The following is a 10,766-nucleotide window of genomic DNA, read 5'->3' as shown; positions in this document are numbered from 1 at the left end:
GATCACTACAGTATCTTCTTGATATTTTCTATTCTATATTTCTATCATTGACCCCTATTTTGTATGTAGGCTACTCTTAATATTTAAATGTTTTCATAAAAATTAAACTTATTCAACAACTAAATTCAATAACGTGCTTTAACCACTAGGAGGTACGGTTTAGACCAGTGGTCTAGTTAATAAAACATAATAATATCAAACATAAGACTATTCACTTTATTGTGAAATTAAAACAGAACGGTAAAGGAAAATACAGTTTCAGTCTCTCAATGTGAAGCTTATGCATTGTACCATAAACTTGTATAGACCTGTAACAGTCAACTGCATGAGGAGTTGGAAAGGTAGTTCAGAAAATCAGTAATACCTTTCTATCAGCTGTGCACCGTTATGGTGTAAATACAGACTATCTACTTATTGGATCAAATATAAAAGTCAGCCGAATTAGTGTTGATACTGCAAGGAGACGTATTGTGTGAAAAGAAATGGAAGATGTTGTTTAATTGTTGATATTTTATGGTCCACGTCACGTATTCAGTTTTGGCGGCATCTCTTCCAGTTTGTCAAAAGGTCTTCTGATCAGGGCTCTATAAATACATATCTACGGCAGATATGTAATATTTAATGTAGCCGAACCGTGTATTACAATGCCGTTATGTGATGACTTTCAAAGAGAAAAGCAAGAACACTCGGAATAAAGTATTATTATTAAAAATGTTTTCCGATTTCATATCTACGGTGGCCGGCAGGTGCAAACGCGGAACAACGGCCCAAAACGCATACATAAGCAGGAAACACCTGCAAATAATGAAATGAAAAACAAACAAACCCTGAAAACAAATACAACAGAAAAACGCTGCATTTACAGAAATGTTGCAAACTAAATACAACACACAAACCCCGAAAACAAACGCAACAAAAAAACGCTGCAAATAGCAAAATGATATGCAAAGTCCAAAGCACGTACAAATCCCAAAACACATACAAAAAAAACATTCCGGAAGTGCTCCAGGCCTCTAGGGGGCGCGCTACGTGGAACAGATTGATGTCTGACCAGACATAGAGAGAACGAACAAGAGTGATGGAAATCGAGAGTAAAGAAACTTCATTTAAGTGGAGAAAGATATAAAAAGGTACGTTTTGTTTTAATACATAGAGCGTCATATTTATATAGCTAGCGTTAGCGTGCCTAACTACTACACCAGCTGAGGAGAGGAGAGCTTCACGTGAAGAGAAGATAAAGTGAGGGAAGAACATTTTTAAAAGAGATGACAAATCAAGTGCAGGCAAATAACACGGGCCATAGTGAGTACCGCGGAAAAAGGACATTTGAATTCTTAGCAGTTTGTTTATATGTATATATTTGTGTATAGATGTTGCAACTATACAGAGCTTTAGCAATTACCTGTAACTATGGTCATGCTAATAAAGCTATTGAATTGAGAGAGATGTGACAACATGTGAAGAGGGACAAAGTAATGACAGGAGAGTAGTGTGCATTAGACATGCTCAAGAACAAATATAGAGACATTCAAGGAGAGAGAGAACACAGATTCAACGGTAAACATGATGTATCTTTCTATTTATTTAGCTAACCACTATTTAGACTATGTGTTTTTGATTAACTTGATTAAATGGATTTACTACATCAATGTATGTCTTTTCAGGCCGCCATGTTTTGTCCTTTCTGTGGCCAGCATCTGGGGACAGTTCAAGTGTTCTGTGGCTCCTGTGGCAAACATGTACAGTTTTTGGCAGAAGTTGAACACAACAGTAAGTTCACTTTTTTTATTGTATCTGTTTCAAATGCAAGAAATAAGGATTCAACACACTACTCCGTTTAGAATACGAATTGGCAGATGCATACACTAGTTATCAGCATGAAGGACACATTTTTTCATTGTCTGTTTATGTGAGATATGTAGAAGCCATCATTACATTGTAGACCAATGCATGATTAAATACACAAAACAGCTTATATTATACATTCATAATTGTGTATTAGTTATATCTTTATAGAGAACATTATATATTTAGAATCAGATTTTGAGACAGTGAGCGGCTGGGAAAGTCACACCGCCATGGGGCACAAACAGTTGCTGACGTGATGTTTTCTTCATTCTCAGGCATTCCATAAGGAGGGTCAGGAACTCACGCTTGGGACCACCATTGTCCCCTCCATCCTCAGTGTGTCCCTCATCATCAGTGAACTTAACTGACATCTCATGAGAGGGATCGAATGAGGCACCTTTGAAGCCGCAGATTGCTCCATCGCACACACTGGCTCTATTAATATTGGACCTGCTGCAAGATGTATTTGTTATTTTTGCAGAGAGTTCTGCAACAATGTGTGCCGCAGTCAGGTATTCTGTGCTGGGAAAGACAAAGTGATGTATTGTAATATTAAATGATGAAGCTAGTAATAAGATTTACAGAATAGAATAGAAAAATTAAGTGGTAATAGTAACAATTAATACCTTTGCTCCATTGTGTCTTCTGGCTCAGACTGGCTATCAATAATGATAAGTGCATACACAGTTGTGTAGTTGCTGCAGTGAGAAGACCGTTGAATAATTACTTTCAAATACCTAATATATGCATGACAGTCATATTTACAAAAGGATGTCGATCCTCTTCCTGTTTTTTCAATACATTGGGTTCTAAACTGACAACAGCACTTTTGTCATACTCCTGCACAATCCTTGTAAACATTTGAAATGGATGCAACAAAAAATATCTGATCTTTGAAAAATATTTGTGGGTGTTTTTTGTATTGTCTTCACTAAGATGTCAGATGTTGTGGGTGTCATTTGGAAATGTATAAAAGTATAATTGTTCTGCTTCCTGGCAATGTTACCCACTGTGATTGGAGGCTATACAAACAAACAAATGTAAAATAAAGATACACAGCAAACAACTGTGTCACGATGCAACTGTCAACCTCGTTTACCTATAGAAGTGGTTCTGACCCGGGGCAGACTGGACCTCTTCCTGGAATGGGGTTGGTGCTCCATCCTATTTTTACCCAGGAAATAAGTGCACACAAAGGTATTTATTGATTTCATGTTCACAAATTCAAACCTACATGGTATAATTACATTTGTAATTAGTCTTACCCGATCAGACGCTGGTTGTGGGTGCCTGAGAGGTCTGATAAAGGTTAACAACAAATATATTCAAACTACTGTACTGTTAAAACATTCTGCTTCTTGTGGCACAAAATAATATGTTGACAATGTTTTATTTTACCCTGCAAACTGTTGTCCATTCGTGGAGTGCTCACTTTTGGAACATTTGGAATGTCCCACACCTGCATACAACACACAAATGACTGACTGAAATACAAATAAATTCACTTTAATTAAGAATAAATGCCACGATAAATCCAAACTGACCAAGGTACTTTATATTGTTGACCGTCCTTTAACTCTCACATTAGGATTTACATTGAAGCACAATAAACCAACTCCTCTCTGCACCTATAATATATCTATATGATGTCAAGAGTTACATTTAGGTGCACAGACAGTGCTGTCTCTTGACTTGCAAGCTCTTTCACCAAACAAGCTAACGCTAGCTGGGTAAATATGACGCTCTTTGTATCAAAACAAAACTTACCTTTTTATATATCGTCTTTTTCCACTTCGATCAACTTCGTTTCCTCCGGCTTCAATTTGCAGCACTCTTGTTCGTTCCCTCTATGTCTGGTCAGACATCAATCTGTTCCACGTAGCGCGCCCCCTAGAGGCCTGGAACACTTCCGGAATGTTTTTGTTTTGTATGTGTTTTGGGATTTGTATGTGCTTTGGACTTTGCATGTCGTTTTGGTATTTGCAGCGTCATCATTTTGTTGCGTTTGTTTTCGGGGTTTGTGTGTTGTATTTAGTTTGCATCATTTCTGGAAATGCAGCGTTTTTTGGTTGTATTTGTTTTCAGGATTTGTTTGTTTTTCATTTCAGGATTTGCAGCTGTTTCCTGCTAATGCATTTGTTTTTGGCCGTTGTTCCGTGTTTGCACCTGCCGGCCACCGTACGTATCAGATAAACACCATATCCCGACGTGCATTGCGGCGTGATTTTAGCCTATCAAAACCTCTGAAAAAAGAAATGTGTCTCTCAGAATCGAAAGAGAAAACCCTATGGGAAAAACACAAAAGCATTGTACAAAATGTAAACCAATTAATGTCGTATAATTAACTAGGATAAACTGATGTGTTTTAGTGGATGAGTACTGCAGATATCACTGTTAAATCATTTGATCATTGGTTTTATTATGAAAACGTCGAGACCGGAAATACTGTTTTCAACCCGTAACTTTACATGGAAGCTTGCCGCATATACACGTTCTCCTGACGAAACCTCAAATCATCTTCGTAATATCTATCAAACTATAGATCCTACATAACGACTGGACGTGGATTCTAAAAGTACAATATATACTTCTCGCTAGAAATCTAATCAAAAAGCGTTTTAATGGCCAAACTATCCTACAATTTAGGATTTTACAGAGAGGGTTATTTGTGAATAAACGACCATCTGTAACGTTTGCATTCAACGGGAGCACTAGAGGCCGACAACTTTAAAACGTAATTATAGGTCGTATTAAGCGCTTGAACAAACGACATATTTGGTCGTAATAAGGGCTTAAACAATCGACCCATTTGGTCGTATGAGTTGGAGGACTTGTTGCAGCCGGGAGATGTTTTGTTTTTCCAAAGATATATTCAAGCTGTAAAGGAGACAGGGTTGTCATGTCATTGTTCTACAATTGTCAATGTCTCTCCCCTGCTACGCTCTGGGTGTGTGAACTGATTATTTTTTGGTGATATCCATATCTCATCTAACCTTGTAATGATATTCCCCTATCCCGCCTCAGCAGCCCTCCCCCTCCCCCCCAGTTACCCTGCTGCTGCTATGCGGCCATTTTTAGCCCCATAATTTCTTTGGCAGTAAGCTCCTGATGAGGTTGGTCAGGGATGAAGACTTCTATTAACTCAAATGTTGTACATGAAGGGAATTGCAGACCCATAAAGCAAGGTCTTGTCAGTCTCCCAGGTGAGCTCTAGCATGAAGAGCATAGCCTCGCTCTCCACCCACTGGCAGATTTGCCTTAAAAGTTTCAGTACCAAGGGGGGAGGTAAAAACTTTGGGATAGTTGCTAGATTTTCCCTGTCACATAATCACTAATGCTATATCTGTTATTTAATAAGAGTAATCTACCCAAAAAGCAAGCTTCACTCAGTGCATTCACAGTATAATAATTACCTTATGAGATCATGAATGTCATACAGTATAACTAAACACAACATGGTCCTATTTCAGCGAAGTGCATGGAGCAGTTTTTCTTTAAGTGAGTCTCAGTTTTGTTTCTGATTCAAGCACACAAGGACGCAACTGCACACGTTGGCTTATGCTATACACAGTCCTACCAATACTATCACACTATTGCACTGATCTGTAGGTTGCAGTAACACTGGAAGATATACTACAATGTGTAGGGAAGAAGATGACTCAGGGTTTTTGTTTTGGTGAGCAACACTGAATGTAAAGATCACTTTTGAAGGTGGAGTACTTTTATCTTCATGTTGCTGATTAATCAAAAGAAGACCTTGCTTATTGTAACTGTCAACAATGAGCACCATCTTGTTGCAGGTGAGGAAATCAGCTAAAAGCCACATTTATGAGCCGTAATAATGTGGAGCACTTACAAGGCAAAGAATAAAAACACTTTTTTGGTGTGTTCAAAACCACTCAATATCTGAACATACAAAGGCAGATTTAGCTTTTCTAAATGTATTTATTTGTATGTGACAAACTCTTGATCGCAGCTATTAACTTAGTTCTCGATGTGTTGGTGAAAATGGTAAGAAATAAAAGGCTGCATAGCACATATTTTCCTTTGTTGATGGACTAAATCATCTAAGAGAACTGCATTCAACAAAAATATCACCTGGGTGTCACATGCTGTATGTACCTAAAGAAGTAGCTACTTTTAGTCAACTTCACGCAATTTATAAGTAAAATAAAAAAAACAAGAGCAATGTATTCCCGTTACACCAATGATCTACTCGATTAAGACTCAAAATATAACCGAAGGTCAGGCACCAACATTCAGATTTTACACACTATTGTATGGAAGCAAACAAAGAGACAGAAGTATTTTAATTTTTATCAGACACTGAATTTATAGCATGAGAAATAAAAATTTAAAAATTCAAGTTAAAACAATTTGAATGTTCAAATTCAGATCCCAAAAATTCAAGTGAAAAAAATTCGAATGCATAATTTCGGTGTTAAATTCGACGTAAAAAAATTCCATCCATCCATCTTCTCCCGCTTATCCGTGGTCGGGTCGCGGGGGTCAAAAGATTCGGTGTATAAAATTCGACGTCCAAAATTGCGATGCAGCATCATCTGGGCTACTCAGACAAGATAAACAATCGAGCCCGAATGCAATCAAACCGACTTCTGGCCTATCAGACTCTGATAGGCCAGAAGTCAGTTTGATTGCATTCGGAAATATTTGACGTCGAATTTTTTCACTTGAATTTTTGGGATCTGAATTTGAACATTCAAATTGTTTTAACTTGAATTTTTACATTTCTATTTCACATAGGTAAATTCGGAGCAAAAACAATTCAGATACATGATTTTCAAAGTAATTATTTTCAATGCTGTAAATTCGGTGTCTGATAAAATTCAAATCAAGTCTCTTGTATGCTTCCATATTATTGCCTCATTTATAGCTTACGATTGCTTTATTATATGGTTACTCCCCCCTCTCGCCATTCATTGAACAGATCTTCTAAGGAAGACACAGAAAATCACGTTGGCAGTTGCAAAGGATTTGGATGCAGAGAAATATTCCATATATTATCCTGGACGCAGCACAGAAAGACGCTTTAAAGACTGCAGAAATGGTGATGATTATTGACTCATAAAAGCATATTTGCAGTAGCAGGAATTAATCTTCATAGCTGGAATCAAAGGGGTTGTGTTTTCAGACCACTTCACGCAGATAATTTGTGGAGGAGGAAGAAATTGAGTTGAAAAATATGATGTAATAAACGTATGAGAATTGCTATTCCTCAAGGGTAAATTCAATATGAATACGTTCTTTTAATAAAAAGCACAAGACATATAGACTATGACACTATTTTAACTGCCATGACTAAAATATTAGAATATTTTAGCATAAGTGAACACTGAATCGGAGTCAACAGTTTAAGTGTCTTGTGAATTGAAACAGTCTGTTGACATAAACAGTTACACATTAATTTATTTTTCATATTCGGGGTCAAGATGTCATCATTGTGTGGGAGAGTCTTACAATATCTTGCTATGGTATTGATTTTTCGAATCACTCGTCTTGGGAAAGCATGCACATACTAGTTTTTGTTTTAAACCCTTGAATTTTCCCCTGCACTATTGTTGCCTTCAGTTTGACTCGTCTTGAACGTGTGAAATGCAGCGTGGGTATTCCACCCACGTAAAGTACCGAATGACCTCTGATAATTTGGTTGATAACCTCCTCTGGTATGTCAGCAGTATAACTTTCCCAGTGAGGTGGGATGTAGTGTAAACAACAGTGATTAAAGCACGTTCTCTATCCTACCATTTGACACTTGTGTATCTGAGGCTGGGTTAAGAAGACACATGCTGTCAGGCAAACAATCTTTGTTATTTCCCAAGGTCTAACCATGTTTATATTAAGAGCGCTGCGTTCAATTTTATGAAGAGTTAGGACTGGGTATGTCAATAAGCTTTGATAACGGTGAAAGTTAAAATCCAGATATGTGGTGGCGACTTTGAGGCCATCAGATAAAGCCGAGAAAATACAAAAGTGAAAAGTGACAAAACTGCACAAAAAACTATGATTAACGACTTACACAATACATGTTGCTATGTTTGGCATATCATGTAAATGTATAAGCAACGATTACTGATTCATGAGGCTTGTAAAGCTGGGCAGACATTGGGATGGACTGAGCCCAGTTTGAAAATTGAAGTGATTGCATCCAACAGCTTTTAGGATTCGGCCAAATTGTATTGAAAAATATTAAAATCAACCTTTCAAAGTTTGAGAGAAAAATCATATTTGATAGAAGAATTCTTGAGGAAAGTTATACCAGCAAATCGATTATGAATATCAGAAGTAAGACAATTAAAGAGTCAAGCACTGACTTTTTGTGTAATTGTGCAAGTGCCCTGTAAGCCCTCGTTCCCTGACTGTACATCAGTAAATATAAATCTTTGTGTAGACTAATGTAAACGCTCCCGTCATTGACAAATATGTTTTGACAAATTATGAAGGATGTCTTTACACATTTAGAGCCATATCACAGAGAATTCTGTCAGCTACATGTGGAAATTATTCCACCACACTACACAATGCGGTCTACCTACCAAGGTGTCTGCCTGCACTTTAATGAGAGTCGGGGTAATGGGCTGTTTAATCTGGCCTCAGAGCTTGGATGAATATGATGATTAAGAATATGACAGCGGCACTTCCACACCTTGAGAAAGTGATGATTCTAAACGTGTTGGTTGTCGCCTTGCGTTAAACGGTTGTTTCATCACTGTCAGCGACAGATGCGGCGATCCTGCTCCTGCCAAACTGAGAGGAGCCTCGTCGCACCAGAATAACGTGACCAGAGGAGGAGGTGTCCATTGGTGTGCATTATTCTGTAAAGAATATCAATCCAGCTTTATGTCTTCATACAGAACATACTGTATCATCCTCAACAACAAGTGTCCCCCGGATATCTGGAACAATTTGTTGTCATAAAAATACCCCTGACAAGAAAGGAGGCCATTTACAAGCAGATCCCCTAGCTGAAAATATAACACTCGCTGTAATGCATCACCTGTTTCGAGGGAGGTGCACTACTGCCGGCCATTAGGACCATGAGGGTTTAACCACAGCCCTTCAATGAGTTGTTGTCATGAAATACTGGACTGTTATCGTGTGGATTGTATGAGCAGGTTGTGCACTCAGTGATGGAGTAGTACCGACACTTCACTGAACCTCTGAGCTGACCAGCTGTTGGAGCATTGGACGTCAGGCTGTTCAAGTGCAGTATTAATATAGATTGTTCTGCTGTCACTGGGGGAAAATCTATAACCATGACCTGGGACACTTTGATCTTGGGCAAACATATCGCCAAGGCCAAATTTGTTTGCTCAATGTATAGAGGGCAAACTATAAAGAAAAGTAACCCCAATGGGTTTAGTGTACTTGTGCTTTTGAGAAGCTTCAGTGGTGGCAGGTAGAGAGTGGAGGACAGAGGAGAGTTTTTGGATGTAACACAGTTGGATTTAACTTTTACTTAAAGGTGGGGTAGGTAAGTTTGAGAAACCGGCTCGAGATACACTTTTTGTTATATTCCATTGAATGCTCTTAACATCCTGATAGCAATGAATATCTGAAGTGCTTTGACAAAAAAATCCATACAAAAATGTAATCTGTGGAAGCAGTAGTGCTGTAAAAAGCACGACCAACCATTTTAGCCGGCCCGGCTAAAGTAGCTGGATGGCCTACCTGCCTGTCAGCCTTCCATCTGTGCACAAACTTATCTCGTGCCCTCATTGGTCATGTGCGCGTTCGTGTGTGTTGGAGGAGGGGCTCTGTGAGGAAGTGGCAGATTTTCTCCGGTAAGGTATTTTCTATTTCTAGCGCACTCGAGCTGGTTTCTCCAAAATTATCTACCCCACCTTTAAGGTACTATTGGCCTAAAGATGCATGCATTCATTTCCCTGACCAATGTTTATAGCAAATTGTGTTATATGTAGACTAACAAGATAAATTAAAACAGGTAGCAGGAGAGGTGCTTCTATAAACCCCAGATCTAAAAACAGAAAGATTAAATATGAAGTATGAAATGCAAGTTGTTCAGATGTTCATGTCTTTCTGATAATCAGAATAGATTGACTTTCAGTGGAACTTTACAGAGAAATTAACCCACTGTATTAAGTTATCAATTTTATAACTTTCTATAATTCAGCCGTCAGAATGAAAGCTGGAAAACTGAAACTTCACAAAAAAAACAAGTTTCTGTGTTTTAGATTAAGAGTTTCATCTTTGATAACCATTGTTCAGATTATTTTCTTTTGATATCTATGTAAACATAATTCCCATAATGAATATAAAAATGTATATTGAGTGGAATTATTTCAATAATATTGCTTTAGACGTATCCAAGTGTTCCTTCTTTATAGTTTAGATAAGGCATGGCAAATGTATGTATATGGCACGTCTTAGCAACAAGGCAATTCATAGGCTTCACATAAACATTAAAAGCATGGAGACAGATTGCAAAAGACACACGCACTACAAAAGGAAATGTAAATGCAATTAAAAACAGTCATTAAAAAGCTGAAAGTAAAAAAATAAATAAATAACAAGCTAAAATAGAAAATATGAATAAAAGAATAAACATTGCAGCACAGTGTAAGAAGGAATATTGACTTAATAAAAATAAGTGGTAAACACTAAACAGACAAATCTGAGCAGCAGACCTGTATATCTCAGTGTTTTTTTCAGATGGATGTTGCATCAAACTGAACAAGTAAGAGTGTTTGGTTATCCAAATTAACTAAATGGAGTAAAAACACCCTGACCATGGAGGTTAGATGAGTGTTGAGTGTAAACAAGAGCCTTTTGTCCAGGAGACTTAACTCTCAGTGAACGCTGACATGATGATGGAGGGGGTCCGGATGGGAGCTTGTCAGCGGGCCACAGCGCCGTCCCCCAGAGCAGAGCTACAGCGG

The 10,766-nt window shown here is 38.0% G+C and overlaps 2 long non-coding RNA genes across 2 annotated transcripts; one reads left to right on the top strand and one right to left on the bottom strand.

The window, feature by feature from the left end:
* Positions 1–1,719: 1,719 nt before the first annotated feature.
* Positions 1,720–2,751, top strand: LOC117557383. The gene is made up of 2 exons (XR_004570700.1): positions 1,720–1,770; positions 2,124–2,751. It is a non-coding gene; the product is annotated as an uncharacterized LOC117557383 (long non-coding RNA).
* On the bottom strand, positions 2,374–3,711 carry LOC117557377. The gene is made up of 5 exons (XR_004570699.1): positions 3,616–3,711; positions 3,247–3,307; positions 3,114–3,147; positions 2,948–3,012; positions 2,374–2,546 (listed from the first exon to the last, which is right to left on the bottom strand). It is a non-coding gene; the product is annotated as an uncharacterized LOC117557377 (long non-coding RNA).
* Between the last annotated feature and the right edge of the window lie 7,055 nt (positions 3,712–10,766).

The sequence above is a fragment of the Gymnodraco acuticeps genome, unplaced genomic scaffold, assembly GCF_902827175.1.
Source record: "Gymnodraco acuticeps unplaced genomic scaffold, fGymAcu1.1, whole genome shotgun sequence".
Classification (NCBI taxonomy): domain Eukaryota; kingdom Metazoa; phylum Chordata; class Actinopteri; order Perciformes; family Bathydraconidae; genus Gymnodraco; species Gymnodraco acuticeps.
Note: the sequence above shows the minus strand (reverse complement) of the source record. Positions and strands in the feature narration are given on the sequence as shown.